This window comes from Mauremys reevesii, linkage group 6, assembly GCF_016161935.1.
Source record: "Mauremys reevesii isolate NIE-2019 linkage group 6, ASM1616193v1, whole genome shotgun sequence".
Classification (NCBI taxonomy): domain Eukaryota; kingdom Metazoa; phylum Chordata; order Testudines; family Geoemydidae; genus Mauremys; species Mauremys reevesii.
The window spans coordinates 83420836-83438132 of NC_052628.1; the positions used below are offsets into that span (position 1 = coordinate 83420836).

The following is a 17297-nucleotide window of genomic DNA, read 5'->3' on the forward strand; positions in this document are numbered from 1 at the left end:
TACAGGCCCAGCAATTCTCTTTAAAAACAAGGCATAATTAAGGTTTACTCACACTGTCCAAAAAGGGTAAGAGTGAACTAAGAACCAGGATTTTGTTCAAGGCCTCAGAGTAATTATATATTTTACATCTCTTTCAACGCAATGCTTTGCTTAAGCATGGGAATGCTCTAGCAGACTTGTAACAATATTTCCATACTGTACATTTATTGCAGCTACTCATTAAGTCAAATTGCTAGCACATGAAGTCATGTGGAAAAAAGTAGTATTTAAGACATAACATTTGCGGGATGCAAACATGAGAAGTGAAGATTTTTTCATCAACTTTTGGTTCCCAGTCAAAGCAAAATTCCAGTGAACACGCAAAAGAGAGTGAGAGGGGGAAGATTAATATTAATTTGAAAATGATTTTGAATTCAATTTCTCAGAAAATTGCAGTTCTCCACTATGCCATTGTTCATCCAGGGACAGATACAGTTGCTTCAAAGCACATGAAATGAAAATGATAAAGACCCATTAGTAACTGAAGCTGTGTTTAAAAAAAAATACGACTACAATCAATCTTTTAACACTCACTATTATTTGTTACCTCAGTAATGATGCTTTTAGAGACTCAATATCATAATTTGACAGTTTGCTACAAACTTGTATTTTATAAGTATTTAAAGATAATTTATTTTATCTGATGTGTAAAGAAAAAAAACCTTACAAATGCTTTTTCCCTTCTAAGCCAGGCTTGCTTTTACAACAGCAAATGATTAAACTTTCCACACTGTTACACCTTTTTTACAGCAGCATAGGTCCACTGATACCAATGGAGTTACACTGATATATAACCAGAGCAATACCGTCATGAATAAGACCCTATATCTGGAAAGAGTCACATGCAAGAAATGTCACAAAAATAATTTACAACCTGTAGAGAAAACATCAGATAAAGTGCTATTAAAATTACTGGTGCCTTAAATGACAAAAATAATGGACCCATCCAAACACACACACACATATATATGCATCCATATTGAGTAACTGTTTTGGCATAAGTTGGTCCCTTTATTACTTTAATTTGGAAGAGAAGTGAGATGACTGGGGAAATATCAGGAGACAGAGTACAGAAGAGAAGAAAATTAAAGAAATGATCAGAGTGGGGAAGTTTGGGGAGGTTGCTAGTGTGACCATGAGGTCCTTGTTAACAGAACCAGTCCCTGGGCCCTGTAAATGAGAATCATAGCTTTTTTTTGGTATTTTTAAATAAAGTACCTCTCCAGACCATTTTCTTGAGGAGATAGCTTTGAACATGTAAACTGATTGCCAAAACTGAAAGGAATATGCAGCTGAGCTCCTGTTCTGTTCTGCAGCAGGAAGGCCCTTAAATTTCCTACCTGCCTCTGTACAAACATACCCACACAATCCTTAAATAAAATGAATACGTTAAGTTCTGGGTGTATCCCAAAGTATCATGGTGTTAGCGATCCTTGAATCCTTAGGCTAGGCCTATTCATGGTTTGTGACCATGGCAGTCTAGAATCTCTTACATTCAGGACGGAGATGGCAAAAACTGTTTGGCAACCTACTCCAAAATGACTATGGCCAGCTCTGCCTATTAAAAATGTTAACCCTCTCTTCTTGCATCTTTCACCAGTGCCTCCCAGTGTGCCTGGGGAAGCAACCAAGTAGTTCCAGCAGCCCCTATCCCTCTCCAGCAGGGCCGGCTCCAGACCCCAGCGCGCCAAGCAGGTGCGTGGGGCGGCATTGTCGGGGCAGAGCGGCATTTGTCTCCAGCGGACCTTCCGCAGTCATGCCTGCGGGAGGTCCACCGGAGCCCCGGGACAAGCAGGCATGCCTGCGGATGCTCCACCGGAGCCGCGGGACCACGGGACCGTCCGCAGCCCCTTCTGCCCCGGCCGCGGGACCGGGGAAGGGCGGCGCGAGCGGCGCAGCGCGCCGCCCTGCTTGGGGTGGCGGAATTTCTAGAGCCGCCCCTGCTCTCCAGTACTATCTGAGGAAAGAAGGGGCCAACCTGCAGCTGAGAAAACAGATGGACCTTGCAGCATGTCCCGAAGGTCAACAGATTCAAGACATTTTGGACCATCTTTGTTATTCACTGACTGCAATCCCAATGAATTGGGATATCAGCCCATTCACTATCCAAAATACTTGCACTCTGTGTTTGCCTGCCTTCCTCCCTCACCTCCTTTAATTTATCTGCTTTTCTTCCCAATGGCTTTTTTCATGTTAGCACCAACTTCCTTTATGCTGTTTTTGAACCTTACTCTTTGCCTATCCACAACTTTCATGGCATCTCGGTGACTTTTCTCTGTGCTAGGACATATAAAAGCTTGAGATGTCTATTAGTCACATCTTCATTCTTGGTTTCTTTTATCCCCCACTTCCAGACAGATAAGCATGATGCAGCCTGGCTGTCTTTAGGACAGTGCCTCACTGCCTAGCCTCAGCTTGGAGGTCCAGTTGCCCCACTAACCACCAGCTAGTGGCGATCTACCTAACCAATTTGGGGTGCTGTACTCCCTCTTTCCTTTCCAGAGCAGTTGAGGGAGACCTTAAACAGTCAGGGAAGACTTGCCTTCTTCAGGAACCAAACGAGACCCCTTCCTCAACTGACTACATAAGCCCATCGCCAGAAGTGACCTGCTTCACAACCAACCAAGCAGCCAGCCAGAAACCTGCCTGCCACCACCGCTGCTGCTGCTGTGAGGAACACCTGATACCTAGGGCCTTAATGAGATAATGAAGAGAGGGAAAATAGGTGGGTGAAGAGGTAAGGGTTAGGTGTGGGAGTGGTGGCTGGATTGATGGAGTTGGGGGGATGGAAGGAGGGATGGAAGAGTATGGAAACAATGGATTTTTTGCAGAGGAGCAGAGAAGCATGGAATTGATGGAGTTAAAATGTTGGCAGCATAATACTAGTGAGGAACAACAGCTATAGCAGGACCAAAAGGAACAACCATCACCCATATGACTGGCACCTGAGGTGGGTATTCAAATGTCTCCCTGTTCATCACATAGCAATCTGACTAAAACAGAGACCTGAAAGAAAGAGCCCTTCCGCTTCCTAATGGATATTATTTAGTGTGTAGTACCGCCACAGGAGAAGGGGGTGGGAAAGGGCAACAGCAGCTGCAGTAGCATCTGAAGTAACAGTAATGTGGGAGGGTGAACCACAGACCCTGGGACGATGAGTGCCCCTCTCCTGTATTTTATGAAGTGCCTTCTGCAGGGGCAAAGAAGAGACCACACACAGAAAAGAAACCATCATACTGTGATGAGAGAAGTTAACAAGAAAAAAAACAGCCATTGCCCTAAGAGTCAGGACAGGACCCAGTGCACTGAATCAGTGACAACAGCTGGAAAACTAAGTACAGTACAACAAAGAAGAAATAGCAATGTACAGAAAAATAAGGGTGTTCTCTACATCCATCTGAACCAAATGGCAGCAAAATAAACTAGCATCTGACATTTTAGGCAGCTCAGAGCTTTCAAATGGAAATGGGAGGAGACACACAAAATTAATCTACATTTTCAGAAAGTCCTATAATACAGGGAAAGGCAGAGTGATATTCTGCTTTCATTTAATTTTAAATATGCGTCTCCCCACTGCTCCCTCATCACGCAGAGCTCAACAGCCACTTCAGTAAAGTCACACACTAAAAGATTTTTGACTCAAAAAAGTTAAGATATTATTTTCCACACACATGCAGTTCCCCCCATTTTGAAAATCAAATGTCTAATTTTATTTAATTTAGTGTGGGAGTCAATGTGACCTAGTAGACTGGGACTCAGGAGACCTGAGTTATGGTCCCAGCTGTGTCCCTGGCAGCTGGTGACCAGAAACAAGTCACTTCACTGCCCTGTGTCTCAGTTTCCCCACCTGTAAATTGGGGATAATGACACTGACCCTCCTTTGTAAAGCACTTACATAACTACTGATAAATAGCTCTATATAAAAGCTAGATATTATCATGGCTAATTTGTTTCCAGGAGTAAATACTCCATGTTAGACAGCATTGCTTCACAGCAGCTATGTAGCTATTATCCCTGTAATTCACAAGCACTGTGGATTTCAAATAAAAAATATTCTACAGTGCTTTTTACTAGCTAGTGAAGTGCATTAGTGTTCCTGCATCTTTGAACTATGTATAAGATTACAGCTGTTCCTGTGAATTACTGGACGTCTTTATCTAAAGTGAGTTTTAATAACCGTTGTATATTTTTAGCTTTAGGATTTAGTGATGGCCCAAAATAGCCCTTTCAGAGTCCCTGTCACACTGCATTATTTGTGGAAAAGGACAATACATGTGTCCCACTTTCTGATCTGAGCTGCTTCATAAATCAGATTCCATATTAGACAGTGATGGTGAGCCAGATGGCAGCTGTTGTTAGAGGCACTCAACAAGAATGAAAGCCTGTGATCTTTCCCGTCACTTAACAAGCCTAATTTTTGTGGCTGTCATCATACTTGGAATGTCTGAGAGGAGACACTAAGAGACACTAGAAGTGAGGGTCGCAACAAGGAGAGGGAGCACAAGTGACCTTGTGAGCTTTTCTTGCTTCTGCAAAGATACCATTTCTCCATAAGGACTCACACTCTCTCTCACACAAGCACACACACTCTTCTCCCCCCGCATCCCCCCCAGGAAATTAGGTCTAGTGTTCTAAATATGACATTTATGAAGAGCAAATTGATTTCCAAGAGCTTTATGTATAAACCACTCCAGAATCGATCCTATAAGATGATGAATGCCCTCAACTTCTATGTGCTTCACTGTGAATTGAAGGCACTCAGTGCCTCTGAGGAGTAAGTTTCTCATCAGGCAAACACCATAGAATTATGTATAAACTCTCACTCTTCAGGGAAAAAGCCACCCATTAAATGCCTAGGGCTAGGAAGAAACATCTGCTATAGGCAAGAAGTTCCATAAATGCCCTCTGTGAACCTGGCAGACGAGGTGCAAGCTCATGCCAAGGCCCAGGGCCTCACTGAACACCAACAAATGCACAACTGGAAACCAGTGTGTCTCGCCTGTGTGTTGGCACAGTTAAAATAGACATTGTTATAAGAATATATTTAGACTTTATGGAATGCTTTTAGGATGCTGCGTGTAGTAATCTTACTTATATCTGTATCCCATGGTATAAAGTTAGATTGAGTGTTTGCATTGTAAACTGCTGTGATTGTATAACTCACCAAACAGGAAAAGAAACAATAATTAAGGTAAAGTGCTCGTTCTGCACACAAGATGGTTCATTGAAGGTAAATGAGGCATTGTGTAGCATCAAAAGGACAGAGATCTTATTGACTGTGTTCCTCACTCTCCCCCCACCAGGAAGGGGAGGCCGTCTCATGAACTCATCGCTTCATCTTGGATTCTGGGGTGAAGGGAATAAAAATGCCTGACCAGAAGGAATTGAGATGTCTTTATGCTGTCTGGATTCTGAGGGGCAAAGATTCCTAAACATAAGCAAGAGATCCCCATGCTGCTTGGCCTGGGTCAGCCCTAAGGGGCACATAAAGCTGCTTGTTACAGAAGCTTATATTACCTTTTGTAAATCTAAGTCTGTAACTTGTGTGTGTTTCCTGTTTTAATCTCATCAATAACACATTTAATTTCTTAGTAATTAAATCTTTAGTTTATTACAGGATTGGCTACAGGTGTTGTCTTGGTTTGAAATTAGAGTATAAATGACCTGGAGTAAGTGACTGGTCCTTTGGGACAGGGAGTAATCTGAGTATTGTTGCGAGTTTTGGTGTAAAGTGGCCATCCATCACATAGTCCAGCTTCCCTGGGCAGCAAAGATAGACTGGACTGCCCAAGGGAATTGCCGTGACCCCATGGTAAGACTGTTACAATACTATTGGTGTTCACTGTTGTTACTGGCTTGGTGAAATCTAATTATAAAATTTACAACCAGTCTGGGGTTCCTGCCTTGCTTTTTGACAGTCATGCATCTGACGAAGTGGATATTCACCCACAAAAGCTCATGCTTCGAAACGTCTGTTAGTCTATAAGGTGCCACAAGACTCTTTGCTACTTTTACAGATCCAGACTAACATGGCTACCCCTCTGATACTTGCCCTAAAGTTGGCACTCATGGTCCTGAGCCACTCCAGACAGCGTGAAACCCACTACAATGTTTATTGTACTTTCTTCTGAAGTAACTGTTATTGTCCGCTGTCTGGGACAGGATATCAGGACTAGGTTGCCCAAGAGCCTGATATAGTATGGAAATTCCTATGTACTATAAGGGGAAGAGATAAATAATATATTTAAACAACACAATTATAATGTAACAACTGGAATGCGTTCAACTAAAAGCAATATTAAGAAAAGTTGTCTGAATCTTACTTTTAAACAGATTTAGTGTCAAATCATGGAGCTTTTACTCAGTTCTTAGGCAAAACTCTCACTGACTGTAACAAGAGTTGTGGACTAAATAAGGACAAAGGATCTCTGTAAGGGAATCTTCCCTGAATTTGAAAAGTAGAAACTAGGCTTACAAACAGAAGAGGTAGATGTGTAAAATGTTCATCAGCTGAACAAAGGTTGCACTTGGAAACAGAGAACTGCCGGTCCAATGCTGAAGCACTTCGGAGTCCTCACAAATGTAGAGAGGCAAGAGGGAATAGAGCAGCACAAAACCCCATGGAGGGTGTAAAAGTAACTTAGGCCCAAGAATAAACAGTTTATTAATAGTCCCAAATCAGTCACTGAGGCACTGGAGACGTGTTGAATCTCACTCAGCGTCCCCAGGAAAAAAGTGTGTGCTGGAGGGCAAAGGATAGGGCTGTATGACTGACCAATGCCTGAAAGTCCAGGAGAGTCCAGGAGCATCTCATTTAGGAGTTTCATAAGGTGGTGCATGCTCATTTTTAGTACATTCCTCTTTGGGAGACACTCTGTATGAATGTCTCCTCTGGTCTTTCACTGTGCAGTATTCCCAGAGACCCAAAGAAGGCAGTCATAGGATCTAAGCTACTACACTGTAAATGATACTTTATAGGAAGATACCAGAAGAAGCAAAATATTTAAAAATAAATAAATCAAGAGCTAACGTAAAGCTTGAAATAAGAATCAAGTTTGCTTGTAATGAATGAAAAGATGAGGGTCCTGGAACTGGCCAATAATTATATTCTCTGTTATTGATTACTGGCTGAGAAATTGTAAGAATGATAATGAGCATCAGATTAACTTTTGCCTTCTGGGTGTGACTGAAGAACCGCTCTCTCCTCCACTTATAAAATTAATGTGAAAAATAACTTCTACAGAGAAGCAGGGAACAATTCTCTCTCTAGTTTTAGCTAATGAGCAAAAAACAAAATAAAAACAAAAACCAGGCCTCATACCACTTTGCATTACATTATTTGAGTACCAGATGTGGTTTAGTCTCTACTGGTGTGGTAGAAATAAAGACTGCAGAGGCACATTCCTCCAAATAGAATATCATCATCTGAAAAGCAGAACACAAAATATTGCAGTCATCCCATCTCATCCCATATCTTGACCTAACAGTCTTGCAATAGAATTCTGATGGTATATGAAATAGTAAGATTTCTTTGACTCCAAAACAACCTGGTTCAAAGGTCTTGATGTGGTGCTGGTGGTAGTGGTGGGCTGATCTCCTGGTTGGGGAAGAAAGTGAATGCTTTATTCTTTTAGAGTTATCAGGTGCCTCTTGATATCTTTTCTCTCAAGTGGCTTCTCTGCTTTCTCTGTGAGAAATCCCAGTAAGTGCTTTTCTACCCCCAAAGGCTTATAGGATATCCCGGGGTTCTATGTTTCAGTCCTTCAGGTGCAAGTCAGACCAGTGAGAGGTTGTGTCACTGCCTGCCCTGTAATCCCGCATGCATTAAATGCTCTGCTGCTATGGCTCACAGCGCGGCCACCAACACCCAGCAGCCAAGCATGCAGTTCCTGGAGTATGTGTGTGCTGTGCAGCCTGGGTTCAGCACTCTGTCCTCAGAAGCCTGCCTACTACACAACAACCCCACCTTGGTCTCCACAAGCCTGGGTTACTACTTGAACGGTGACTCTAACACACTCCCAACCCCAAATGTCACCACAAGCATCTGCTGTGAAGTGTCCAGCCCTCTACCAGAACATGCAGAGAAGTAAATAAGGTTTTTTGCTCCTTTAAGAGAGAAAAGCACAGCGTATTAATTTTACTAGTGTTCATCACTTCAATTCAAACAAAGCACTGGACTGGTTTGGATTAAATGTAAAACAAATTTATTTATTCAAAAAGAGGTAGGATAAAAACAGAAGTGGTTACAAGCAAATGAAAGTATAATATGCCTTCTAGTGGCTAAGACTTAACAAGCTACTGTCTGTGTTCAAGGAAGATTTCTTGCCAATCTTTCTTCTTTATAGCCATGGCTGACCTTCTTTCAGTCAAGAAGTCAGAAGGTCAAAGTACTGACTTCCCTGGTCTTCCTAGGTGAAATATCTTTGTCTAAGCAGGTTTCTCACTATATTCAGTTCCCAGAGACTTCAACCCCCTTGGCTGGAGAACCCATCTTTCTCAGCTTGCAAGATCTCTGGCCCTTTTTGTCTGTTCAGTGATGGATGCCATGACAGCTTCTTCTCTCTCCTTATATCTTCCCAAACTCACTATTTTGTCCCCAGACTCAGATGACTTCATGCTGTTCTTCCCTGCCTGTGGGTGTCTGATCCCTCTGCTGATATGTATGTAAATGGGGTTTCCATTGTTTTGAGCCAAATTTTGCTTAATTTCATCGGTGGCATTTGCTAGTGATAGTTGAGTCATTACCTCCTCCCCTTGTTAGCTTGATGGCTCTGTTTACCTCTCATGTAAATGCACCTTCATTGTTTCTGCCTGATGACCAAGTACACATTCCATTGTCTAGGGCCGGCAGGGCTTATGCATTGTTTGCTTTTAAGAGCATGATTCTAGCATGTCTATAATTCTTTGCACTCACATTGTATACGCATCCCACAGGAATATTAATGATTAGTGAGTTATTAGTTTTCCAATGATATTTTACATACCAGCTTTGAGTATATATCATATCATAACAACAACGTGTTGGGTATAGTGAGTACATCAGGCCTCACAAGAGCTGCTGACAGAGTAGCGGACCACCCATGGAACTCTGTGTTGCACAAATGCAAAGCTGTTAGGATGGTTAGTGAAGAGACATAGGTTATGGTACCTTCAGTAGTCAGATCATACTCTCTGTCTCCTTCTCACATGACTGGCTGCTGCAGTTGAGAGCCTGAATGCGACTGGGTCTTCAATGTTGACTAACTGATTGAGGCCCATCCCAGACAAGACTGAAGTGATAATGTTTGTTTGGAGAAGCACCTTTCAGAGCTGGTGATTCTATCCCTTTCTGAGGGAGTGTGTCTGCCAGCTGTTAAACCTGTCTGCAATATGAGGATGCTCTTACAAGATCCCTCAGGTTGTAGCTGTGGCATACAGTGCTTTAGTGCTTTTCCAAGGGGAATACACAGTGTAACTGAGAATTCAAATATAAAATTCGTAATTCATGCTGTATTGGTTAGTATGAATTTTGAAATGCAAATTTTACAAACTGCATTTTTTTCAGTGAATATTCAAACATTGAATAAAAGTTTTTCCTAAGTATTTGCTGTAGCTAAGCTTGAGCATTCAGTGTTTGCAGAAAGCAAAATGCAAAAGGATTACAAGACACTCTCAGACAGAAACTCAGTTGGAATCTGAATAGATAGGAAGGGGGAAAAAATCTATCCCCTATTCTATCAGTTCTAATTAATGTGTATTTTAAAAAAAAAATGTTCAAATTTTAAAATAAGGAAGTCCGGACATTAAAATATATACATACATGCATAACCACGTTTATGCATGAAGTTACCACTCTTGAAAGTGAAAATTGGTCTCTATCTAGCACCTAAATATCCTTTTTACATTCAGCTGCCTAATTTGCTAGGTAATTAGTGTAATTGTACATGCAAAAATGCAGAAAGGAGAGAGTCATACAAAAGATGCAAGAATATAAGATTTTATTAATATCCATTAGTACTGACTGTTGAAATCAGCTAGGACAGGTGTGAGGAAAGTGTGATCAATAGCTGCAAGTTAGATCACAAGTAGGGTGACCAGACAGCAAATGTGAAAAATCGGGATGGGGTGGGGGTAATAGGAGCCTATATAAGAAAAAGACCCCAAAATCAGGACTGTCCCTATCAAATAGGGACTTCTGGTCACACTAATCACAAGCCAGAGTTCACAGGACATGCTGAAAAATAAATTTTCTTTGAGATCTGTTCAGCACAACTAGCGTATCTAGAAAGTTGACAGAACTGGTTATAGACACTAAAACCATGGTTAACTGAACTGCTCTGTAATTCAAAGGTTGATTATCTCCTCAGTGGTTTACTGAGATTTGGGTTCGTGGAATTCAGAATGCACTCAAAATAAAGTCAAACTGCTTTGCAAACCCAGCCAGCTAGAGAGGACCTGCCCAGAGCTGCCCATTAGTTTGGCTTCCCCAAGGCCATGTGGCGAAAAAAAAGAGCACAATCAAGTGGGGTTGTAGGCATCTGATTTCCCTGGGCTAGAAACTGCTAGTGTGCCTAACTGTGTTTTAGTATTTGTGATGTACACCAAAATATTAGTGTGTGGTGTAAGATCAACCTCTTTTTACTTGAACTCAGGAATCCAGAATTGTAAGGCCTCATGTGCCTTCACCCTACCTTTTTTTTTATATTATTATTTTTTAAAATAGTCCAGGATATATATTACTGAGTTCTCTCTGTAAATCCTCATTCAAGGCCTGATCTGAAGCCATTGCAGTCATTCCATTGTTTTTCCACAGGCTTTGGAACATGCCTAAAGTGGCAGGATCAGAGGTCACAGAACTGGCCAGTTCATATCAATGGAGATTTTGAAGCATTTTTAGGTATTTAAAGAAGCTGCTTTGTAATTTCAGTGTTGCCATTCTCATGATTTTATTGGGAGTTTCATGATATTTGGTGTCTTTCTTGAGGCCGCAGTTCCTGGAATCATGACATTTCATGAGAATCTCAATTTTCATTAAAAAGCTCCACATGATTGTGGAGAAAAGTTTAAAAATGTGACCTGAAAGGCTCACACAGTGACACCAGAAGTCAAATAGAAAGAACCCAACATTTATGATGTTTTTTAACCCCCCCGCCCCCGCTTTTAAGCCAGTCTCATGGTTTTTTGAAGCTTGACCCATGATTTCTTAATGCCTATGGTTGGTAGTACTATAATTTCCTCTTTTAATTTACATTCTTTGTAGCCATCTATAGTAATAATTACAGCAGTTTTTCATTAAATACTGAGGATATTGGGCCTAAACTTGGATGACGCTTATTGCTTCTGTGATGTAGTGTGCACCTTCAGCTCTTGTTGATGTCTTCTCAGATCTGCTCAGTATCTCTCAGGAAGCACTTGTTACTCTAGGGCTCATTACTGTGACCTGTATTTGCTGTATAGGTGACACGAAGTATAGGAATCAAAAAGTTGTGAAAAATGGTATCTCAAAGTGCATCTGTTTCAGTAACGGATTTCAAACTGATATAGTGGAAAAAGAAAAGAAAACTAGAAAATGGTTTGGAAATGTAATAAACTCCAGTAGCTGCCTTGCAGCTGTAGATTTTTTTTTATATACTTTACATTTGTAAAAGACAAAAGTTATTTTAAGTGTTTGTGTGTGTTGTCAGAATCTCAATGCAGTATGGGGTATCTAAAGATTAGGATCAGAGGGGTAGCCGTGTTAGTCTGGATCTGTAAAAGCAGCAGAGAGTCCTGTGGCACCTTATAGACTAACAGACGTATTGGAGCATGAGCTTTTGTGGGTGAATACCCACCTCGTCGGATGCATGTGATTAAAGATTAGGAGGAGCTGATAGGGGAGTGTTACTGTTGTTACTTGGGTGTATTATATTGTCACAGAAGATCTATAAAAGATACACAGGAAAAAGCAATGTCTATTCTCTAGTTCAGTGGATAGATCACATTTTCAAGGGGGATAAAGAATTCAGGTCTTGTGCCTATTTCACAATTGTGTGTCAGTGTATGTTCAGAGTTCCTTATTCCCCAGTAACATAATGGGCCCAGTTCTGATCATAGTTACACTGATATAAAGTAAGAGTAGCTCCTCTTAAAGTCCCCTAGTGTAAATCAAATCAAAATTAAGCCCTCTCTCTCTGACAATAATAGGGCCAACGTGGAAAAACAAGCTTACATTTATTCATAGAAACATCATCAAAATACATAGGATTGCTCTGTGGGTCATTTAATAAATGACATTTGATTTTGGTGCATTGCTGGGGTGCACTAATCTTCTTAAGAAGGCACATGCGATTTTCACTTCTACCTGAGCAGTTGCTGGAAAGGACATCTGTTTCATGTTCCACCCTAGGATGTCACCTTAAAAGGAAAAATACTGTATGGAACTGTGCTTCAACATCAGTATAGGTAGATCCCAAGTCCTAATGTGGAATTTGACCCCAATAACCAGGTGTCCCAGAAATGAGAATGTTACCACCTGAACACACTCTCATGTTTAATGGAATATTTTCTTTTTTTTGCTGCATAAGTGATACATTAACTAATTATCTGGCCATTTTGATCTATGAGTTTAGAACAGCCTCGCAGGGACAAACATAGCAGGAAGCTCTTTCAGTGAGTACATTAAAAATATGAGGATATGTTTGAGTATGTAATGAAGAGACAGCACATCTGGCATGTGACATGTTACACACTGTCATAATAATGTAAGTTAAGATTCTCTGGAATAAAACAAGGTAACCTAACCTTTCCACACTCTTGCACCAGTTAAGAGGATTTCAGAGCTGTGGAGTATAAAATGTGCATACAACGGAGCAAGGAGACAAGGGAACTATTTTCAAGATATTAACTAATTAGAAAAATATCAGAAGCAAAGACACACATGAATATAATTATTGAAAAGAGGATTTTGCTAAAGAATTTTTATAAATGGAAACTGCTTCAAGTTTAAGCCATGCTTAAAAACAACCATATGGGACAAGAGACCAACAGCTGTGCTCAAATATTTTCTTGAGATGAACATTCATACTCATTCATTGCTGTATCAAAATAATACCTACGTATATCAGTTCACAACTGCTTTTGAAGGGTCATTGTTAGCCCTTTCTGAAGCCATTGTTAGTTGCAATTGTCATTGTTCGCTCTTCCATGGTGGCACAGAATACAGTATACCCCACTGAGTATGGTAAAATATACCTTTTCTGCCAGTAGAGAGGTCATTGGTCCCTCAATACTGCCTAAAGAAGCAAAAAGAGAGGATCTGGGGTTTCCCAAAACTGTTCCAATATTTCAACATCTTGGAAATAAACATTTGAGAAAAAACATGTTAAAATGAAATGTTCAAGCACATGGTCATAAGTACTGTATTTATGACTTGGAAAGACAATTTCAAATATGTCCTTGTGATGGGGTTCCACTTACCATGCTAGCACCTCCTGCTGGTCATCTTGGGGATCAACTCTGCAGGTTGGTATGCCATCTCCAGGTGGTGTCTTGGCTGCTGTCACTTCTTCTCTCAGACCCACGTCACTCCAAGGACTACAGCGTCCTCTTTGTGACACAGCCCTCCATCCGTGCCACACTCTGTGCTCCCTCCTTCTGGGTACCAGTACTGCAGTTCAACTGTCCATCCACTTCCTCAGGGGCGAGTGGCTGGAGGGAACCTGGGTCTGGCCTATTTTGGGTCCTGGCCCAGGGACCCTGTAGATGACACCCACATGCTGTGTCCCCTCCAACTTCTCAGTACATTTTCCTGGGCTACTTCCCCACAGCCCCAGCACCTTCTTCATCCTTACCTCAGGGCTTCAGGAAGCCAGTCTTGGCAGCCAGCCAGGAGCTCTTTCTCTCACTCCCCTGTTCCTGCCCAGGGGAGGGGACTCTGTCCAGGATGCTCTGTCCAGGATGCTAGCTATCTACCACCTGCAAGGCAGCCAGTCCTCCCTCCTTGAGCTGCAGGGACCAACTGACCCTGCTCGGCCCTACAGCTCTTATATGGGGCTGCCAGGCCGATTGGCTGCTCCTCACAGCCCTGCACCTATTCACACAGCCTCCCTAGGGCTTCATTAACCTCTTTCAGGCCAATGTGGGGCAGATGCCCCCTCACAGTCCTGCGCTTACATTCGTAAAATCATACAGCACTATACATTGACATGGCATTTATAAACAAAGATATTTTACCTGTCTTGAAGTCTAAATAAGATGTACTAAACAGAAGATGTGATGCAGGACCACTGTTCAGGAAAGGAATGGTGTTAAGAGGAATGATTATTAATGATAAGAAGGGAGTGGGCATTGCTTGAAGTGATGGGTTTTAAGGAGGGATATAAAAGGGTCTCTCTGTAGGTGAAGACAGGGAGATTATTCTAAATATAAGCCCCAAGGCCAGGAGACTTAGAGCTGGAATTCTTTGCTCAAATTGTAGAGAAGGGGGGGAAAATCCAGCTTTGGCCAGCTTCATTTACATGAATTATGTTGTTGCTTATCCATAATTCCACCTACTGAGCTTTGTTGCTTTTGCTTGTTTATGTTTTGATTGTTAATAGATTTTAATTAAGGCTCCCATGTTTGTCATGGAAGTCACATGTTCCATGACTTTCCATGACCTGCGTGACTTCTGCAGCAACCCATGTGCCTGGCCCAGGAGCTGCCTGAGCAGCTTGGGCAGTCCCTGGGCCAGTCACATGGGCTGCTGCTGGAGCAGTCTCGGACTCCCCTGCCTTGCAGCAGCAGGAATTTGGGTGTGAGATGGGCTCAGGTCTGGTGATTGGGATGCTTACCTGGGGGCGGGGAGGCTCCCTGGAAGGACAACAGGAACTCTCCCTCTCTCAGCTCGTAGCTCCATGTGCTGCCTCCACCCACAGGCACTGCCCCCACAGCTCCCATTGCTTGCAGTTCCCAGCTAATGGGAGCTGCAGAACTGGGGCTTGGGGTGGAGTGGAGGCAGCACATGGAGCTAGGAGCTGGTGGTCACCGCTTCCCAGGATCCGGGTAGGAATAGGGAACCTGCCACAGCCCTGCCAACCCTCCCTAACTAGCACCTGCAGTGCCCCCTGGGCCACAATCCCCCCCCAGCACCCTCAATGCCCCCAGGACCACCCCACTGAGCTGCCCCCACAAGTTTTAGTCAGGGGTATATAATAAAAGTCATGGACAGGTGATGGGCCATGAATTTTTGTTTACTGCCCACGACCTGTCCATGACTTTTACTAAAAATACCCATGACTAAAACATAGCCTTAATTATTATTATACTTGTACTCATGAAAAGACACAGGAATTGCGTCCTCATGCCCTAGAGTAAATGGGCCACCCTGAGCGTATGAGTTCACAAAAATGTAATTTAATTGAAAACCCAATTTTTTGTTGAAAAACATTTCAGTAGAAACCTTTCCACCAGTCCTACTGGGAGGACTGTAGGGAGCATATCAAATACAGGGCTGTGACTGACACTGGAATTGATGAAGAATTGCCAATATCTCTTCAAACTTCTATTCAGTTTTGATTGCGTAGTAAATGTTTCTGTTCATATCTATATGTCTGGGTTCCTTTCTCCAGCCTGTCACCATAGTATCCAGCCACTTACCGAAACTAAATAAACCAAGAACCTTGCTAAATTTTCCCCTTGTACCAAGAAAATTACTGGAATGTGTGTGAGAGAGCTTCTCTTTCTCCATTTATCTTCTTTTCCTTACTTGAAATTCCAGTTGCTGTAGCAAGGCTAAAGAACTGAGTTTTGCACTTTGTTCTGAAGGTGATGAGGTCTGTGGTCATCCTCACCTCTTACAAGATCCACAATATTGGGCTAGCTGCCAAGAAAGTTCTGTCCCCAACTCTCACAAGCTTGATCCTTGAGTTTGACGATACCATTGCTCCTGTGGAATGTAACCATTGAGAGAGGTCCAAAGGAAAGAGTCTTAATCCAGAGCCATGGATGGCTTTAAAGATGAGGATGAGTACCTTGAAAACTTACCCAGTGGTTTTTTTTTGTTTTGTTTTGTTTGTTTTTTTTTCCTCAGGGAACCAGCATAGCATGTGGAGCCATAGGCGGCAGGTTTGTATAATTTTTGGTGGGGCCCAAAATGGTGGTGCCCCCCTACTCCCGCCCTGTAAGCCGATATAAAATGAAGCTACAACGCGTCAGTGCCACAAGATTACAAGGGTCAATTAAAAGTGGAAAGTCAGAAGCAGCACTTGCCTACTTCATTATACAGTATTATATTTTGTTGCACCTGTTGTGATGAAGTGGGAATGTTCTTAATATTTTCTCTGAATACTGTGTGGGTGCCTCAGTTTCCCCTGCAAGATGCCAACTGAAGGTGTTGGGGACAAAGAGATCAGGTGGCCTCCTTGTCCGGAAGAGACACAGAGGCCAGAGGAGGGAGTGTCAGTTTGGAGCTGGCTGGGGAAATGGGGAGAGACCCAGAACTTGGTTCTGGGCTCCCCACCCCCCAAGATGGACCTGACAGAGGGGTTCTGTTTTCTGTACCAACAAGCTCTGTTTAAACTGTGTTCCCGTCATCTAATAAACCTTCTGTTTTACTGTCTGGCTGAGAGTCACATCTGACTGCGGAGTTGGGGTGCAGGGCCCTCTGGTTGCCCCAGGACCAGCCTGGGCAGACTCGCTGTGGAAAGTGCATGATGTGGAAGGGCATGCTGAATGCTCTGAGGTCAGACCCAGGAAGGTGTAAGCTTCTTGCCCTGGAGACAGTCTGCTCCAAGAGAGGAGGCTCCCCCAGAGTCCTGACTGGCTTTGTATGGAGTTGTTCCAAAGCATCACAGCATCCCCTTCCACACCGTGCACTTCCCAGAAGTCCGCACAAGCACTGACACTCCCTCCTCCGGCCTTTGTCTCTTTTCCAGGCATTAGGAGGCCACCCGATCTCTCTGTTCTCCAACACCTTCAGTTGGTACCTTGCAGGGGAAACTGATTTGGGAGAAATGAAGTAAAAGCTGCCCAAACCGAGCTTGAGCACTCCTGAATTTTGAGGTGTTCAAATCCAGAAGGCAGGTGCTGGGGGTGGGAGAGGGCTGTGGGCTCCATGGGGGAGCATGGCAGCAACTGTCTGGAGCTGCACAGAGCCAGACACGCTGGTCTGAGTGGCACAGTAAGCGGTTTGGGGGTTGGAGAAGAGGTAGGGAGTTCCGGGGGGCAGTCAAGGGACAAGGAGCAGGGGGGGTTGGATGGGGCAGAGGTTCGAAGGGGCAGTCAGGGGACAGGCAGCAATTGGATAGGCATGGGAGTCCAGG

General features: G+C 43.0%; 1 protein-coding gene across 1 annotated transcript in view; it reads right to left on the bottom strand.

The window, feature by feature from the left end:
* Positions 1-12290: 12290 nt before the first annotated feature.
* ERCC6L2 (ERCC excision repair 6 like 2) overlaps positions 12291-17297 on the bottom strand; it is a 142326-nt gene continuing 137319 nt past the window's right edge. Inside the window, exon 22 of the mRNA XM_039544200.1 lies at positions 12291-12411. The gene's annotated coding sequence lies outside the window, so the exon portion shown is untranslated. The remainder of the gene's footprint in view (positions 12412-17297) is intronic.